This window comes from Anolis sagrei, chromosome 3 (genome assembly GCF_037176765.1).
Source record: "Anolis sagrei isolate rAnoSag1 chromosome 3, rAnoSag1.mat, whole genome shotgun sequence".
Taxonomy (NCBI): Eukaryota; Metazoa; Chordata; class Lepidosauria; order Squamata; family Dactyloidae; genus Anolis; species Anolis sagrei.
In genome coordinates this window covers 64,681,593-64,698,964 of record NC_090023.1, presented here as the reverse complement: position 1 = coordinate 64,698,964, position 17,372 = coordinate 64,681,593, and the positions used below count along the sequence as shown (strand labels likewise).

The following is a 17,372-nucleotide window of genomic DNA, read 5'->3' as shown; positions in this document are numbered from 1 at the left end:
TGTAATTCACTTACACAAGTATATTGCGACAGTAACATAATGAATTTTGTCTGGTTTTGTTACATGGTAAAACGTGTTCTTTTATAGTTACTTATACAGTGTTTGTATGTGTATACATGAATATGTATTTAATTGTATACACATTGATACCTCAGAATGAGAATTAAAAGTAAAACCATAAAATCATCTAAATATTTTCCCTATAACTTTTCAATTTATAGTGAATGTGCTGGAAAAATGTGTACGTCTGTTTACAATAAAGAAGAAAACTTTCCATGTTTTCTCAGTACAGCATTGATAATGGATATAACTGAAGGAATTTCAGAGTAATGACATTAGATATCAAATTAATTCCCATTCATCAAGAGAAGAGGGCAAGATGGCAAAGGAAGCAAGTACTTTCTGTTCTGTCAACTCTGACTGTTTGTGAGGCATACATTTATTTAAAGTTTCTTATCTCAGTGACAGATAGTTTTACTCAGAGGAACATCTGCAGAATGCCAATTTGGAATGTGCTCCCAATCCAGACTGGTTCCCTACCCCAATTATTTGAACTAGTAATCCAGTTTTTCTGATTGGTATTAGTTTCTGGACACGCAGTTTGCAGGAATAAAGAACAACCTGAAATGGAAGTTTAACCCCAATAATAACATGGAATACCAGCCCAGACAGACAACACATTTTAGATATCAGGTAATCCTTTTTTGAAGGATAAAAGCAATCAGGTTAAGCAAGTTTGCTTAAATAGATTGGAATAAATGACTTAGAGATGTCATTAGAGAAGAGAACTGTAAGAGAATACAGAAGCCAAGAGATGCCCAATTATGCAAACATGATATCGCACTTAATCAATCAGTAAAAGTTATAGAAAATGTATATACAGATATAAATTCTATGACTAGATAGTATAAGTATAGTAAGTATATAGTTCCTACCCACCCACTCTGCAAGCTGAGATAGAAATGTGGCTTCCATGTAGACTGATCTAACTATGAGGACATACTCTTATGAAGTTTGAAAATTCAAGAGACAGTTTGGTCAAAGTTTCACTTTTGAATAGTCATAAAAAGGAATAACACAAATGCTAATAAAAGTCTACTGACTGAAGCTGAGTCACATATCTTGCCAAATGATTGAAAAGTGGATATAAAAATACCACTAATATTACTGTGTGATTGATCTAGCTGTCCTTTCACAAGAAAAGTTCTCCAAAACATTTATCATGCTGTGTACCACATATTTTTTCCAGCATCCCTTTGATTATTGTAAAAATTATATTCAAATGATTATGAAAATAAATGTTTCTGCCTTTTTCTTTAAAAAAATGTTCCCAAATATGAAGTACTGTTGGCAAGCAAAGGACAAAAATATTTCTTTCTAGGAAATCACTATATTGATTTTATGCAGGAAATGTCTTACTGACCCAGTTACATCTGTGTGAAATACTCAAATAACAATTCAATTAATAAATTGTGAATTAGACATCTGGTTAAAATGTCACAAAACAGCTAAAATGTCAGTTTGCTCTTTCATAATAAAGATATTTCAAACTGTATGCTAAAAGGCAATCCATAAATGATAAGATAATTAAGCCGTGCATTTTACTTTCAATTAAATCAACTATAAAACTCAGAATGATGCAGGAAAAAATGACAGAAGCTTCACCCCCCACCTAAGTCCTTCTTTGAAGCAGGTGCTCTGACCTTAGAAGTAAAAGCTCAAGCCACAGAGTTACTTATAGTGAGCTTCTTCTTCAGTAATGAGGGTGGAATAAAATCACATTTCAAAAGCAAGATACAAAACAGGGTCAAAACATTTCATTCATGTAAAGTATCAGTGTCTAGTTATTTACAAGTATCTAGTTGCTTACAAATATAACCCTTTAAGGACATGTTAGATTGAAGATACATATGAAGACCTGCTTGTATCTTAAGTATATGGAATTGGAGGACTTTGATACCATGCTCCCTCATTTGAACAATAAGGAATTTACCCTCAAGGATACACATAAGCATGCCAATCCCAGTGCAGAGATGATATCAAATGGGATATCAAGAAAAAGGAGGCTCACACCACATCTCCTGACAATGACCCTTGGGTATTCTTGAATTTGTAGAAGAGGAGGAATATCATGGTAGATTATTTGACTGGTGTCTTCTAGATGAGTTTAAAATCATAGATAGTGATAAGGTTTCAAATTCGATTTTTTGGATTTATCTTTCTACACAGTGCTCCAAAGAACTCTTAATATGAATGGAGGGCCTGTCTATGATCTCACCTTTGAAGACAGGATCTAGTAACTGAACATCTCTTAGTCTTCTGCCTTGGAGCTCATCCAAAACTGGCATGGGATACTGTGGATCCTATCTGAACCCCTAGTGAGAACCAAAGTCCTGTCCATTATCTCCTCTTTGGAAACAGAACTCAACAGTGAATATTTGCCTTACATCGAAGATACCTGTAAGAGGGTACTGACAAGTGTATGGCCTATTTTGGACTCCCATAGATGGCCTCAGGTGGTATGACATTGAAGCATCCTTGGTAGAATTGAGACCGGAAAAGTCACAATATGCTTTTGAATGCCTTGTCCAATTTTGAGAGCAGAGGCTGTTCCAATACTGAGGGCACCACCTTTTTCTTAGGAACTTAGGTTGCTCATTTTTACAAGTAACCTAATGTTTGTAAATCATCATAAAGCATCTCCTAGTTATAATCCCAGATATCCTTAAACTTTGAGAAGACAAAAAATAACAATTTAATGACATGGCATGTCATTTGGAGGAGTGTGAAGCAATATACAGTACTTTGTGTTCAACATCAGGTAATCTGCTTATTGAATTCTTATTTTTCTTCACAATTTTTCAGCTTTTTGATGGGAGTCCATGCAATAGGCAGTTTAACGAACAGGAGTCCTCAGTACCAAATAAGATATAGAAGGATGAGACTGAGTGCTGAGGATCTGAAAACAAAGGAGCACCTGAGATTTGCTCCATATGCATATTATTGCAGAAAATGCCCACTGAAGCTATGTATAGGAACTTGTCTGGGGCTTCCCAAAGAAGGCCCTTAAGATGTGTGATGGGGCTGGCAGCTGTCTTTCATATAGAGAAGGCCATGGGAGTGACTTTCAGATTGAGAAATTTTCTGACCATGTTCAAGTCTTCAAAGAGGGGGGAAATGAAATAAATGAAATGGAAAAAAGGAAACAAAATGAAGAGCAACAAAAATAATGCATAATTTATCATAAAACTTGTAATGTTCTGAAGAGCAAGTTCCCTGCAAAAACACAAATGGGGTGAATGAAAAAAAGGGAAGAGTTTCAGGATCAGGGGTATGCATGGGAAAGGGAGATAAGGTTTCTGCGAGACATATTTAGCTCTAGGGATTTCTGACAATGCATCTGCACAGATACAGAATATAGGAGACAAAGATACAATTAATAAGAATAAAAGCCTTTCAGTTTCACTTTAGCAACAGGACTATCAAGGCAAGGAAAACATTAAGAGAAAGAAATCAAATCTAGATTCCACATGGCCCTGCTGAGTTCTCTGCAGCCTTAGATCCATATTGAGCCCCTCTTTCCAGAACTATTTCACTAATGAAGTTGAAAAATGGTTGTCATTTATACCACAATTTTGTTCTTTCCTTAAATGTCAAATCATATTTTCTGATCTAAAGAACAAAATAAATATTTACTATCAGGATAAGAAACAAAAGTAAGCCAATACGTTTACTTTAAAAATTCACCTTTTCTTGCCATATTTCATTGGTGAGTAAGGGAGTAAGAGTCCCTTTAATAATTTTAAAATGCTAGGATCCCAGTAATTATTCTAATTGGTTTTTTTTTCATTTACTTTATTGAATCAATATATTTTAATGCATATTTCTGATATCTATAGGAAGTATGGAAGTTCTTCAAAATAACACAATGACCCAGGCTACTTTTTACATATTTAATATTGGGCGAGACTTATTGTACACTTACATTCTGAAATGAAAAACCATGTAGGCTGGACTTTTACTAATAAAATTTAAATAACATGTTTGGTTTCTTCTGCTATTGTATGGTTTAGATTTCAACCTTCCAGTATTAAAAAAAAAGGGGGGGGAGAGATACTGCAGCTATAATTAAACACACTAATGTGACCAGCATTAATTTTTAAAAATTTACATCTGTTCTCGGAAATTTAGCTTCTGAGTGTAGAAAATGAGATTATTCATTACAATGAATCATCAAATGTTGTTTCTACAAAGCCATTAGAAATAACTTTTTTATTTTTATGAGTTCTTTTGGGAATATACATTTTATTTCTGATGTTTCTAATTCTTTAAAGCTTTTCAATTATACAGATTCTATTTAATATTACATGTGATAATAAATCAAGGCAAAATTTAGCACCACACAGTTTCAATGTAGTATAAGAATATAAACCCCTATAATGTTACGCAGGCAGGGATGACCTCTCCCTCCTGCCAGACAAGACAAACACACAGTGTTGGGATAACAAAAGGCCACAACTTGTTTATTGGTTACAAATGATAACAGGGTTGGCAGCCATGCATTGGTCTTTGATCAGGAATCAGACAGCCTGCTGCTGATTGACACCACTAAACATGCCCAGAGGTGCAACTGTTTACCAACTGGTTCCATGCCAGGGCACCGGTACAGTCACACCCTGGTAAGCCATTGGACACCACCCACTTCCAAAATGGGGAGGGGGGAGTTACACCAACCAGATCCAGGGCCCATTACCAAACACAAGCCAGCAAGTTATGACAAATAACATAATTCTGACAATGCAACAAACACAAGGTTAACAGAATTGAAGGGTGGGTGAGCTGGCACAATCTGGAAAAACACTGGCTGGCAAGTGGCCTAGCCCAGGCTTAAATTGGCTGCCGATGGATCCAAGGCCAATCAGGGGGAGGGGCAGGACCCACTCCTGATAAGCCAGCAGACACTGGACACACAAAGTTCTCTTGGCTCTACAAGCTCCTGGTGAGAAGAAGCCCCAAGAAGATGATGTGAGGGAGAGCACACATCACTACAACCCCCCTGCCTGAGTAGTTGGGCAGGACATTTCCAGGTATACACCAATTTCAGATAGTTAAAATTGTATTTCCTCAAAGTATCCATAGTATATAAACCACATAAAATAGTCTGTAGTGTTGTTTGCTTGACCTTAAGGTAATGTCAAAGTAGCTGAATATGTAGTCTGACCCTATGATATGTTTTCAACACAATGCATGGGAATATAGCCTGCATTACATTTAAAATCAGCCAATGAAGATTCAAAACTTGCTTAGTATTTTTTAGGTTTTTTTTTAAAAAAAAAACTTCTAGAAATCAAATATGGAAGGACATGAAAATGTGTGTCATACATAATTCAGAATATAAAACTACAGAAGCAAATACAAACACAGTATTAAAAGTTCTAACACTGCACAAATTTCATGCAATAAATCTCCAATAACTTCAAATATATTAACATAACCAGTACCGGTGTTTTCACTGTATATCCCAACATATCTTTTTTAAAGATTGGGAGACAGCCAGTTGGCACAAAATATGTGGTAACTCAAATTATATTTCTACTAACATGGTGAATTTACTCTAATGTATAATTAAATGTTGTTTAGATATAATAAGAATCTATGTGTTGTTGTCTATCTCCACCATAGGTCCAAAAGCATGAAACATTTAAAAAACACACTTTTAACTTGGTGTGCATGCTAAAGGGAAGTTATTGAATGTGCATGCCTCCCTCTCCCTGCCTTCCATTTCCCCCTACATTTACTGGGAGAAGACTGGACAAGCCCTGAAGACTTCCTGCCTCCATCCCTCCCTCCTTTGAAAGAGCCAAAAGAGGGCCTTGGATAGGTGAGGGAGGGATTTCTCTTTCAAGGCTCTCTGTTGGAACTTCCAAGGAGGAGGAACAAAGGCATGGACTGCCAGCCTGCATGAAAGCCTTCATCCTGTAAGTTGAGGAGGAATTGGGGGGGGGGGGGGCAGGAGGGGAGGGAAGGAAAACACGTTTCTTCCAGGCCTGCAGGAATACACAGGCATGGAAAAACATGTGTTTCTCAGAAAGAACCAGGCTTAAAGGGAAACTTTTAAACACAAGTTTTGCAGACTTTAACCCTATTCATCCTGCCATTTAGCCACCCCCCCCCCTTTAACCTGGTTTAACCTGGGTTATAATGCAATTTAGACTTTCATAGACTGCTGACTTGGTTTACTCCTCCTATTCAATCAACAGCAACGTCAATTGCAGTCACAATAACAGTAATAATGTACTGTCAAAGGCTTTCAGCAACTCACAACATCACAGTAATAATGCAGTGGCAGCATAAGTGACAGTTTGGTGGTGTTTTGCAAGTATGTTTGTGCGAATGTCCACATGCACATGGCTACAACCACAATCTCTGAAGCTCAGAATATGGGATGTTGGTGAGCAGACAAAGTCAACATGGGTGTTTTGCATGATTGTGAAGAGACAGCATAAGGTAAGCTTCTGTCTGTTCAGTTAAACCTGCACAGACCTGCAGAGTATTTGTTGGGTTAAGGCTGTTGTGTCTTTTGGTGTAAGGCTGTTTGTGCTTGTGTGTATGAAGGTTTCATTGCTTGCATGCTTGTTAGGGTTCTGTTGTTTTCTTGTGTTCTGGTGAGCTTAAGGACTGATTGTTTGTGTGAGCTTGAAGGGTCAGTATGGTTCTATTGTTCTATTGAGAGTAGACCCTGAGCTCTACCTGGGCATATCGTCTCAGGGGCATCTACTAAGAGAAAGTGAGTCAGATATGTAGTTGGGAAGACACTAGCAGCCACTAGCTGTTAATATAGCTGCAGACTCAGTTCCAGGAGCTCTCAGTAGTCTTCAGGGGTGTTTTGTATGGATGTTTAACATAGGTGTTTTGAATGGGAGACCCAGAGTTTTTTTTTTCTATTGCCAGAGTTACTGAATGTGGCAAGGGAGTTGCTGTAGGAGTTCTTGTATGAGAATATTGGTAGCTATATATACAGTAGGTGCAAGTTAGTAGCCCTCTTGGAAGAGAAAATCCAGCAATTTGAGACCCAGAGGGGTTTCTTACACAGAAAAAGACAGACTATCCTGCATCAGAAACACATGGAAGATATCTCTGTGGAGGAGGTCTGTGCCCAAATACAGGGTGTAGACATTTGATGGAATGTGACACAAAGAAGTAGAAGGACTGTGGCTCATCCACGTGAATTTAGAATTACATAATTGGTTCAATTATGTAATTTAGAATTACATAATTGCAACAGATTTGAAGGACTAGATTTAGTAAACAGAGTCCCAGAAGAACTATGGACAGAAGTCCACGACATTGTTCAGGAGGTGGCAACAAATACGTCCCAAAGAAAAAGAAAACCAAGAAGGCAAAATGGTTGTCTGCTGAGACACTGGAAGTAGCCCAAGAAAGGAGGAAAGCAAAAGGAAGCAGTGATAAGGGGAGATATGCCCAGTTAAATGCGCAATTCCAGAGGTTAGCCAGAAGAGATAAGGAACTATTTTTAAATAAGCAATGCATGGAAGTGGAAGAAGACAACAGAATAGGAAGGACAAGAGACCTCTTCCAGAAAATTAGAAACATTGGAGGTAAATTTCAGGCAAAATTTGGTATGATAAGAAACAAAGATGGCTGGGACCTAACAGAAGCTGAAAAGATCAAGAGAAGGTGGCGAGACTATACAGAAGATCTGTATAAGAAGGATAATAATATCGAGGATAGTTTTGATGGTGTGGTGAATGAATTAGAACCAGACATCCTGAGGAGTGAGGTTGAATGGGCCTTAAGAAGAATTGCTAACAACAAGGCAGCAGGAGACAACGGGACCCCAGCTGAACTGTTTAAAATCTTCAAAGATGATGCTGTCAAGGTGATGCATGCCATATGCCAGCAAATATAGAAAACACAAGAATGGCCATCAGACTGGAAAAAACCAACTTATATCCCCATACCAAAAAAGAGAAATGCGAAAGACTACTCAAACTTCCGTACAGTGGCCCTTATGTCTCATGCCAGTAAGGTAATGCTCAAGATCCTGCAAGGAAGACTCCAGCAATACATGGAGCGAGAGTTGCCAGATGTTCAAACTGGGTTTAGAAAAGGCAGAGGAACGAGAGACCAGATTGCCAATATCCGCTGGAGAATGGAGAAAGGCAGGGAGTTTCAGAAAAACATCTACTTCTGCTTCATTGACTATTCTAAAGCCTTTGACTGTGTGGATCATAATAAATTGTGGCAAGTTCTTGGTGGGATGGGCATACCAAACCACCTTGTCTCTCTCCTGAGGAATCTGTACAAGGACCAAGTAGCAACAGTAAGAACTGACCACGGAACAACAGACTGGTTCAAGATTGGGAAAGGCGTACGGCAAGACTGCATACTCTCACCCAACCTTTTTAACGTGTATGCAGAGCACATCATGTGATGTGCGGGGCTTGATGAATGCAAAGCTGGGGTGAAAATTGCTGGAAGAAACATTAACAACCTCAGATATGCAGATGACACCACTCTGATGGCCGAAAGCGAGGAGGAGCTGAGGAGCCTTCTAATCAAGGTGAAAGAAGAAAGCACAAAAGCTGGATTGCAGCTAAACATAAAAAAACCCCAAGATTATGGCAACAAGAATGATTGACAACTGGAAAATAGAGGGAGAAAATGTGGAGGCCGTGACAGACTTTGTATTTCTAGGTGCAAAGATTACTGCAGATGCAGACTGTGGCCAGGAAATTAGAAGCCACTTACTTCTTGGGAGGAGAGCAATGTCCAATCCCGATAAAATAGTAAAGAGTAGAGACATCACACTGGCAACAAAGGTCCGCCTAGTCAAAGCCATGGTATTCCCTGTAGTAACCTACGGATGTGAGAGCTGGACCTTAGGGAAAGCTGAGCGAAGGAAGATAGATGCTTTTGAGCTGTGGTGTTGAAGGAAAGTTCTGAGAGTGCCTTGGACTGTGAGAAGATCCAACCAGTCCATCCTCCAGGATATAAAGCCCGACTGCTCACTGGAGGGAAGGATACTAGAGACAAAGTTGAAGTACTTTGGCCACATCATGAGGAGACAGCAAAGCCTAGAGAAGACAATTATGCTGGGGAAAGTGGAAGGGAAAAGGAAGAGGGGCCGACTAAGGGCAAGGATGGATGGCATCCTTGAAGTGACTGGACTGACCTTGAAGGAGCTGGGGGTGGTGACGGCCGACAGGGAGCTCTGGCGTGGGCTGGTCCATGAGGTCACGAAGAGTCGGAGACAACTGAACAACAACAATAACAATTTGTTCAAAGTGTTCATTTTTATTAATGATGATGAGGAACCACAAAGAAAACAGCAGTTACGTGCAGGTGATGACCGTGGAAGACTATGCACATGGAACATCCCCTGGCAATCCTCAGAGGATGGTGCTAGGGACTTCTGGATAATGGAAAAGAAACAGTGTGTGCTCTCCTCCTGAAGCAAAAATCCATGATGCAACAGAGAGGTTGACAAGACTAATCAAACCCACAGTTTGGTCTATGTGGGAATCAATGACACTACAAAATGTGTTTTTCAGGACATTGCAAAGGATTATGAGGCTCAGGGTAGGAAGCTGAAGGATCTTGATGCACAGTTATCATTTCATTTCTCCTCTAAGTTGAGATAAATGGCCCAGGAATGGAGGGAAGTATAGTGGAGGTGGGATGATTGACAGATACAGCACACATCGTCCTGAACATTATGAGGTAGCTATTTTATTACATATATAATAGGGCTGGGCGGTTTCGTTTCGTTAATTCATAATTCGTTAATAATTCGTTAATTTTGTTGATTACGAAGCGATAACGAACCATTCTGGAGCTATTTTTTAAAAAAACGAATTTTTAAAGATGTTTTGTAAATGCTTCGTATTTCATTATTGTATTCGTTTTGTTATTGTTCTGAGGTCGTTTCGTTATTATTTCCGCATGTCTGGGCCAGTTTTATGGTTTAATTAGTGAAAAAAAATTATAATATCACACCAACAGTCAACAACAGAGGGAGAGGGAAGCTTCAGAAGTTTTTGGAGGTTTTTTAGCGTATTTCGTGGTCGCGTCTGCCATTAACGAATCGATTCATTATTGTTTCGGAAATCAATTCGTTATTTTTTTACCATTTACAAAATTTCGTAAATATCGAACTTTTTAAAAGGAAAATTTTGTAATTATTTTAAATATCGAAACGCAAAAACCCCCAAAAAACGAATCGATTTTAGAAACAAATTTTTCCGTTGTTACCCAGGCCTAATATATAATTTCACTATTCTGTGTGTTTGCCTTGATCTGTGCTCCACAGTTCCTGAATCCTGATTTAATTAGTACAAAGTGATGATAGGAAATGGTACAAGCAGCTTTCAGTTCTGTAAATATATCGGTATTTCATCTGCTTTATACATGCTTATTAGTCAAATTAAGTAACAATCCATTCTTGATATGATCAAACTTATAGAAATATTCACATAAATTCCTGAAGACTGACAAAAAAACTCATGGAAAGAATATTGAGACAACTACAAAATTAAACTGTATTATTTGTTGTTTGTGGCAATATCATTGTAATTTTAAAAATAACCTGAATGTAAAGCATGGATAAACAGAAGAAAACCTAAAAGCTGCAGGAAAATGGAGATACACATTTTGCGGGCAAAATTCAAGAAGAAAAGCAGAACATTAAGAAATAATCTAACCCATAAGTTTAATTTTGAAAATACGATAAAGTACCTCCAAATTCCAAACAGAGATTTACAGAAGCATAATTAAGTTTTCATCCTTTATGCAAACATAATTAAGTTTTCACCCTTTATTAGTGAGAAATAACTGACCAGAGCAGTGGTTTTAAAACTCTGGCTCCCTAAAATTGTTTTTTGACTTCATCTACCAACATTGCTGACTAGGACTTCTGGGAGTTGAAGTCTGATATACATAGAAGGACAAAGTTTGGGAACCACTAGAAAAAGCTAATTTTTCATAGGCAACTTCCCCCACTTTTGATATTTCTAACTACTTTTATTGTTCTATTTCCAAAAAATGCAAGTAGTACCCACAAAGAAGATAACAAACTGTTACCAAGTTAAACATAAAACTGTTCTTCAGAGAGGCAAGAACAACCAAACGTAACCTTAACTTGCTTGTCAGTGAAAGTGCTAGATGGAGAAGAATGTGTGTTATTCTATCAAATACGAGTAGCTGGTGAGAAAATGAAGGTTAGAAACTTATAGCATAAAAGACTGCCATAGCCCCTCAGTGGGAGGTGTGATAAATGCCAGCAGGGAATAAGTATGTTGTGTTAGGAGATCTCTTAGACTGCATGAGAGAATGAATATGAACTTACCAAACTATAGCTCCTTTTGAATAGCTAACCTTATTTTTAATACTAAAATCAATTTTCAAAATTGTGAAACCCAAAACTTGAGACTCAGGAAAAAGCAATCCTAGACTGATAGACTTAGTGTTGCTGTTGTTGTTATTGCTGCTGCTGCTGTTAAGCATATATGTTGGTTTTTTAATGAACAACAGCCAAGAACTACCGCGCCTGTTGAAAAGCATTTTAGCAATCTGTTAATGACAGTTTCTGTAGTAAATTTACAGAGAATAAAGAGCTGCTTTTTTCCCAACACTGCAACTTGTTATTTAATATCTATAACTCAACAATGCTAAATTATTCATCTTTGAATAGATGTTGAACAGAATGTTTTCTTTCCAAAGTTATATGGGAAAAATATACAAGGGATGTGAACCCTTAAACACCCCAAAGTGATGAGGAGGAATAATTCTGCACAGAAATATGTGGGGCTCTGTATGTATGTGTGTGCAAGCCTGCACAAATGCCTTGTTTTCTGCACAGAAACAGATTTCCTGTGCTTGAGACAGTGTTTTTCACAGAAAACCCACGTTTTGCACTAAATATGGTTTGGGTGGTTGATTTTCAAATACCAAGAAAAATGTATGCAAAATTCTCACTGAACTATTATTCCACCCAATGTGTTTTTCTGTCTGTAGGGGAACCTGTTTCTCTGCCAGGATATTAATAAGTATGAATATTGCTTCCATCTGCAGAGTATACTCTCTCTTTCAATAAGAAATGAATTTGCTGCTAAGAATTGTAGGCTCTTGACATAATTCAAACACATGGAAAAATTGGGAGGCTCATCACACAGGGAACCGAAATAAACATGAAACTCTCAATACCAGATAGGTAACTTGTTGAAGACAATAGGTAGGGGGATATTTAGAGCAGGCATGCCCATTCTCATTTTACTAGGTTGCATTTTGGCTGGGTAAAAGGTAAAATACCAAAATTACACATTTTGAAGCTTCCTGCACTCTTTCAGGAAGAAAGGGTTCCTCTGAAAAGGAACTACACGGAAGAGGAAATTCTCTTTTTTGTTGTTTTGTGCAGGTCTATAATAATATGTACTAGCAGATTAAATAAAACCTAAAAAATAAACTAATATTAAGAATCCCCCCCCCCCCCCCCACATAAATTGTTAAACAGAGAAATAAAAGTGCATGTATCAGAAATGCACCAGGGTCATTCCGTTCAAACTATAAAGTATGCCAGACAGCTGGAATATCTTACTTGAAGGCTAGAACACTAAAACTGCAGCTTCATTCCGAAGCTTTTACTGCATACTAAAATTGTCCCGTATTTGCAGTTGCTATGATAAGGGTTATAAACTCATCAGAAAATACTCAAGAGGCTGATCAGAATTAATTGCTACTCGGAATAATTCATATAATACTCAAGACATCAAATTTCATCTGATCTCAGAAAGTAAACAGAGTACACTCTGGTTAGTACTTGGGTGGGAGACTGAAAATTAATACCAGGGCTATATTTCAGGGGAGATGCCTGGGAAAGCCATCTCTTGAATATTTATTGTCTGGCAAAAACCTGTGAAATCTATAGGGATATTATAAGTAGACAGGTAATTCAAAGTCACATACACATAAATTGAATTTGCTATAAGGGAAGCATGGTTAGTATTTGTCATGGAAATTACACAAATTGGAATTTTGGAATATTAGCTCAACCAAAACTGGAAATCCCACAATCACTGCCCTATAAAAGAAAAAGCGACTGCATTTTAAAAATAAAACATACTAGTAACATATTGTTTCAATAGATTAGTTTATAAAACAGCCTTCTGCTTTTCACTTTTTGATTGATTTAATAAAACTACAGATGAATATTTTGAGAAAGAAAAGTCCAGAACAGTCAAAGTCCTCATAGAAATTTCTCAGGTTCAAAATAAATCAGGCAGACAGCTGTCATTTTCAGCTCTTTATTTTACAAAGCAATTTGTATATATGGAGAGGCTTCTGCTATTTGTGAATCAATATCTGGCATATTATTTCTTCTAGTGTAATATAGTGATGGCGATAAAGGCAGACTAGGATTTCAAAAATTCAAAATCAAACAAAAGTTAATCTATTGGGAAAACCTGTTGCATTATGAAAATACAAGTGTGTAAAAATAAATTCAGTAAACTAACACAAATACATTTCTGTCCCCGCTTTGTCTTCCAGGTTATTTTCACATATCCAAGACCTAACTTTACAGTCTGTCTATCACTCATTTCTAGCTTTCTGACATCACCCCCCCCCCCCCCCTTGTATTGCAGTAAGTTTCATTAGAGGATCTCATAGCAACCTACTCTTTCCTGATCAAGGCTTGATTTATTCTGCTTTCACATACAGCACTTTGCAGAAATATAGAAATATGCCCCACCTACACTGTCATTATAATGCAATGAATTCCATTATATGATCAGTCTAGGCTAATTTATTTATTTTATTTATTTTTCGTGTCATCAGCAACCATATCATTGAATTACATTTCTAACAGAACAAAACAAACAAACAGATAAAAAAGTACAGATTTTGCAAACTTGGTAGTTGATTAAATGTCCTTTGACCAGTATCTGGCCACTTGGACCGCCTCTGGTGTTGCTGCAAGGAGGTTCTCCATTGTGCATGTGACAGGGCTCAGGTTGCATTGCAGCAGGTGGTCTGTGGTCTGCTCTTCTCTGCACTTGCATGTTGTGGATTCAACTTTGTAGCCCCATTTCTTAAGATTGGCTCTGCATCTCGTAGTGCCAGAGCGCAGTCTGTTCAGTGCCTTCCAAGTCGCCCAGTCTTCTGTGTGCACAGGGGGGAGTCTCTCATCTGGTATCACCCACGGATTGAGGTGCTGGGTTTGAGCCTGCCACTTTTGGACTCTCACTTGCTGAGGTGTTCCAGCAAGTGTCTCTGTAGATCTAAGAAAACTATTTCTTGATTTAAGTCTAGGCTAATAACTGCATTGAACTGGATTATATGGCCATAAATTGCAACTCAATCTGCATTATAATGGTAGTGTAGATGGGGCCATAGACTGCATTCCATTTGCACATCAACATCATTGTACTTTTTTCTTTATAATATTTTATTGCTTCTTTAAATTTTTATTAACGATATATATGAACATAGGGCACAGAGCATGTACAATTTAAGAGTCAATTACAACTCTTTGTTGTTCCTTTTATGTGGTAGTGAAAAAAATGCTTGCTATCAGTTTCAGTTATTTAAACTTAATTATATTATTACGTGAGTTCATCATGCAACATGGAGGTTTGGCTCGTGCCCATCCTGGCTAATAAGCTATAGTACAGTGTTTCTCAACTTGGGGGTCGGGACCCCTGGGGGGGTTGTGAGAGGGTGTCCGAGGGGTCGCCAAAGACCATCAGAAAGCACAGTATTTGGGTCATCTGGGTTACATGTGGAAAGTTAGGTCAAATTCTATTGTTGGTGGGGTTCAGAATGCTCTCTGATTGTAGGTGAACTATAAATCCCAGCAACTACAACTACCAAATGTTAAGGTCTATTTTCCCCAGTGTTCACATTTGGGAATATTGAGTATTTGTGCCAAGTTTGGTCCTGATCCATCATTGTTTGAGTCCACAGTGTTCTCTGGATGTAGGTGAACTACAACTCCAAAACTCAAGGTCAGTGCCTACCAAACCTTTCCAGTATTTTCTGTTAGTCATGGGAGTTCTGTGTGCAAAGTTTGGTTCAATTCAACCATTGGTGGAGTTCTGAATCCTCTTTGATTGTAGGTGAACTATAAATCCCAGCAAGTACAACTCCCAAATGCCAAGGTCTATTTTCCGCAAACTCCACTAGTGTTCACATTTGGGCATATTGAGTATTTGTGCCAAATTAGGTCCTGTTCCATCATTGTTTGAGTCCACAGATGTAGGTGAACTACAACTCCCAAACTCAAGATCCATGCCCACCAAACCCTGCTCGTGTTTTCTGTTGGTCATGGGATTCCTGTGTGCCAACATTGGTTCAGTTCCATCATTGGTGGAGATCAGAATGCTCTTTAAATGTAGGTGAACTATAAATCCTAGTAAGTACAACTACCAAATGACAAAATCAACCCCCCCCCCCCAATCCCACTAGTATTCAAATTTGGGCATATTGGGTATTTGTGCCAAATTTGGTCCAGTGAATGAAAATACATCCTGCATATTGGATATTTACATTACGATTCATAATAGTAGCAAAATTACATTTATGAAGTAACAATTAAAATAATTTTATGGTTGGGGGTCACCACAACATGAGAAACTGTATTAAGGGGTCACGGCATTAGGAAGGTTGAGAACCACTGCTATAGTTAGAAGTGAACTGATTTTGGAAAAAGATGCTCCAATGTGTGGTGGCATGAAACATTTAGCTGTACGTGAAAAGAAAACAGGTTAATTGGACCCATTTCCTTCTTGTTTCATATAAAAAGATAAAAAAAAAAGCCTGAGGTGAATCACCAAATAGGAATTCAAACAAATAACCAACATATGTAGGAAAAAAGGTTCTGGCTAAATCACAAAATTAGCTCAAGCTTACCTGTGATATTAAAAACAATAAAGAGGGGTTCTTTGGTTATGTCAGTAGAAAAAGGAAGAAAAAAGAAACACTAGGGCCTTTGTATTGTCGAAGGCTTTCATGGCTGGGTTGTTGTAGGTTTTTTCGGGCTATATGGCCATGGTTTAGAAGCATTATCTCCTGACGTTTTGCCTACATCTAAGGCAAGCATCCTCAGAGGTAGTGAGGTCTGTTGGAACTAGGAAAAAAGGTTTATATATTTGTGGAATGACCACAAAGTAGGGCCTTTGCATGGAGAAGGTGGTGAAATGCTAACACGGGATAGGAAAAAGGCAGAGCTGCTCATCACCTCCTTTGCCTCAGTCTTCTCCCAAAAGGAGATCGCTGTTCAACTGGAGCAATTTGGAGCGGACGAGGTAATAGAGGAAATGCAAACCAAAATAGGTAAAGAAGTGATCCAGGAATACATGGCTACTCTAAATGAACTGAAATCTCCAGGGTACGATGAACCTCATCCAAGAGTACTAAAAGAATCAACAGGAGTACTCTTTTGTTGAGAGGTGATTAGCTGTCCCTGTCAACAAAAGATTCCCCCCAGGCACTTACAAGCCATACTAAAAAATGCCAAGCCATCAAATGTTAGAACATGACCATATAGCCCGAAAAACAACAGCCCAGTGATTCCGGCCATGAACGCTTTCGACAATACAACAAACAGTTATCATCCACCAGCCTGACAGCAATACCAGGAAAGGTTCTGGAGCAGATCATTAAGGACACAGTTTCCAATCACTTAGAAAGGAATGCTGTTATTCTTAGAAGTCAACATGGATTTCTCAAAAACAAGTCATGCAAGATTAAACTTATCTCGTTTTATGATAGCGTTACAAGCTTGGTAGATGCAGGGAATGCTGTGGATGTAGAATAAATTGATATCAGTAAAGAATTGAACAAGGTCCCCCATGACCTCCTTGCAAACAAACTACTCAAATGTGGGCTAGGCAATGATACTGTTAGGTGGATCTGTAATTGGTTAAGTGAACAAACCCAAAGAGTGCTCACCAATGGTTCCTCTTCATTCTGCTGCAGTGCAGTGGAGTGCTGCAGGTTTAGGTCTTGGCCCAGTACTATTCAATCTTTAATAATGACTTAAATGAAGATTTAGAGGGCACACTTATCAAGTTTGCAGATGACACTAAAGTAGGAAGGATAGCTAATACTCCAGAGGACAAGATCAGAATTCAAAATGACCTAAACAGATTACATTGCTGGGCCAAAAGTAACAAAATGAGGACAAATGTAAGACACTATACTTAGGCAGAAAAAAAAAGAAATAAAAATGTACAGAATGGGTGATATCTGGCCAGATCCGTCAATGGCAAAACATATGTCATTCAGGATTTGATCCTGGATGAGGCGGCGGATCTGGCGTGCATCACCGAGACCTGGTTGGATGAGTTGGGGGG

General features: G+C 38.2%; 1 protein-coding gene across 3 annotated transcripts in view; it reads right to left on the bottom strand.

The window, feature by feature from the left end:
* The window catches only part of NCAM2 (neural cell adhesion molecule 2), a 301,945-nt gene that overhangs the window by 58,383 nt on the left and 226,190 nt on the right, over positions 1-17,372 (bottom strand). The gene's annotated exons all lie outside the window — the stretch shown is intronic.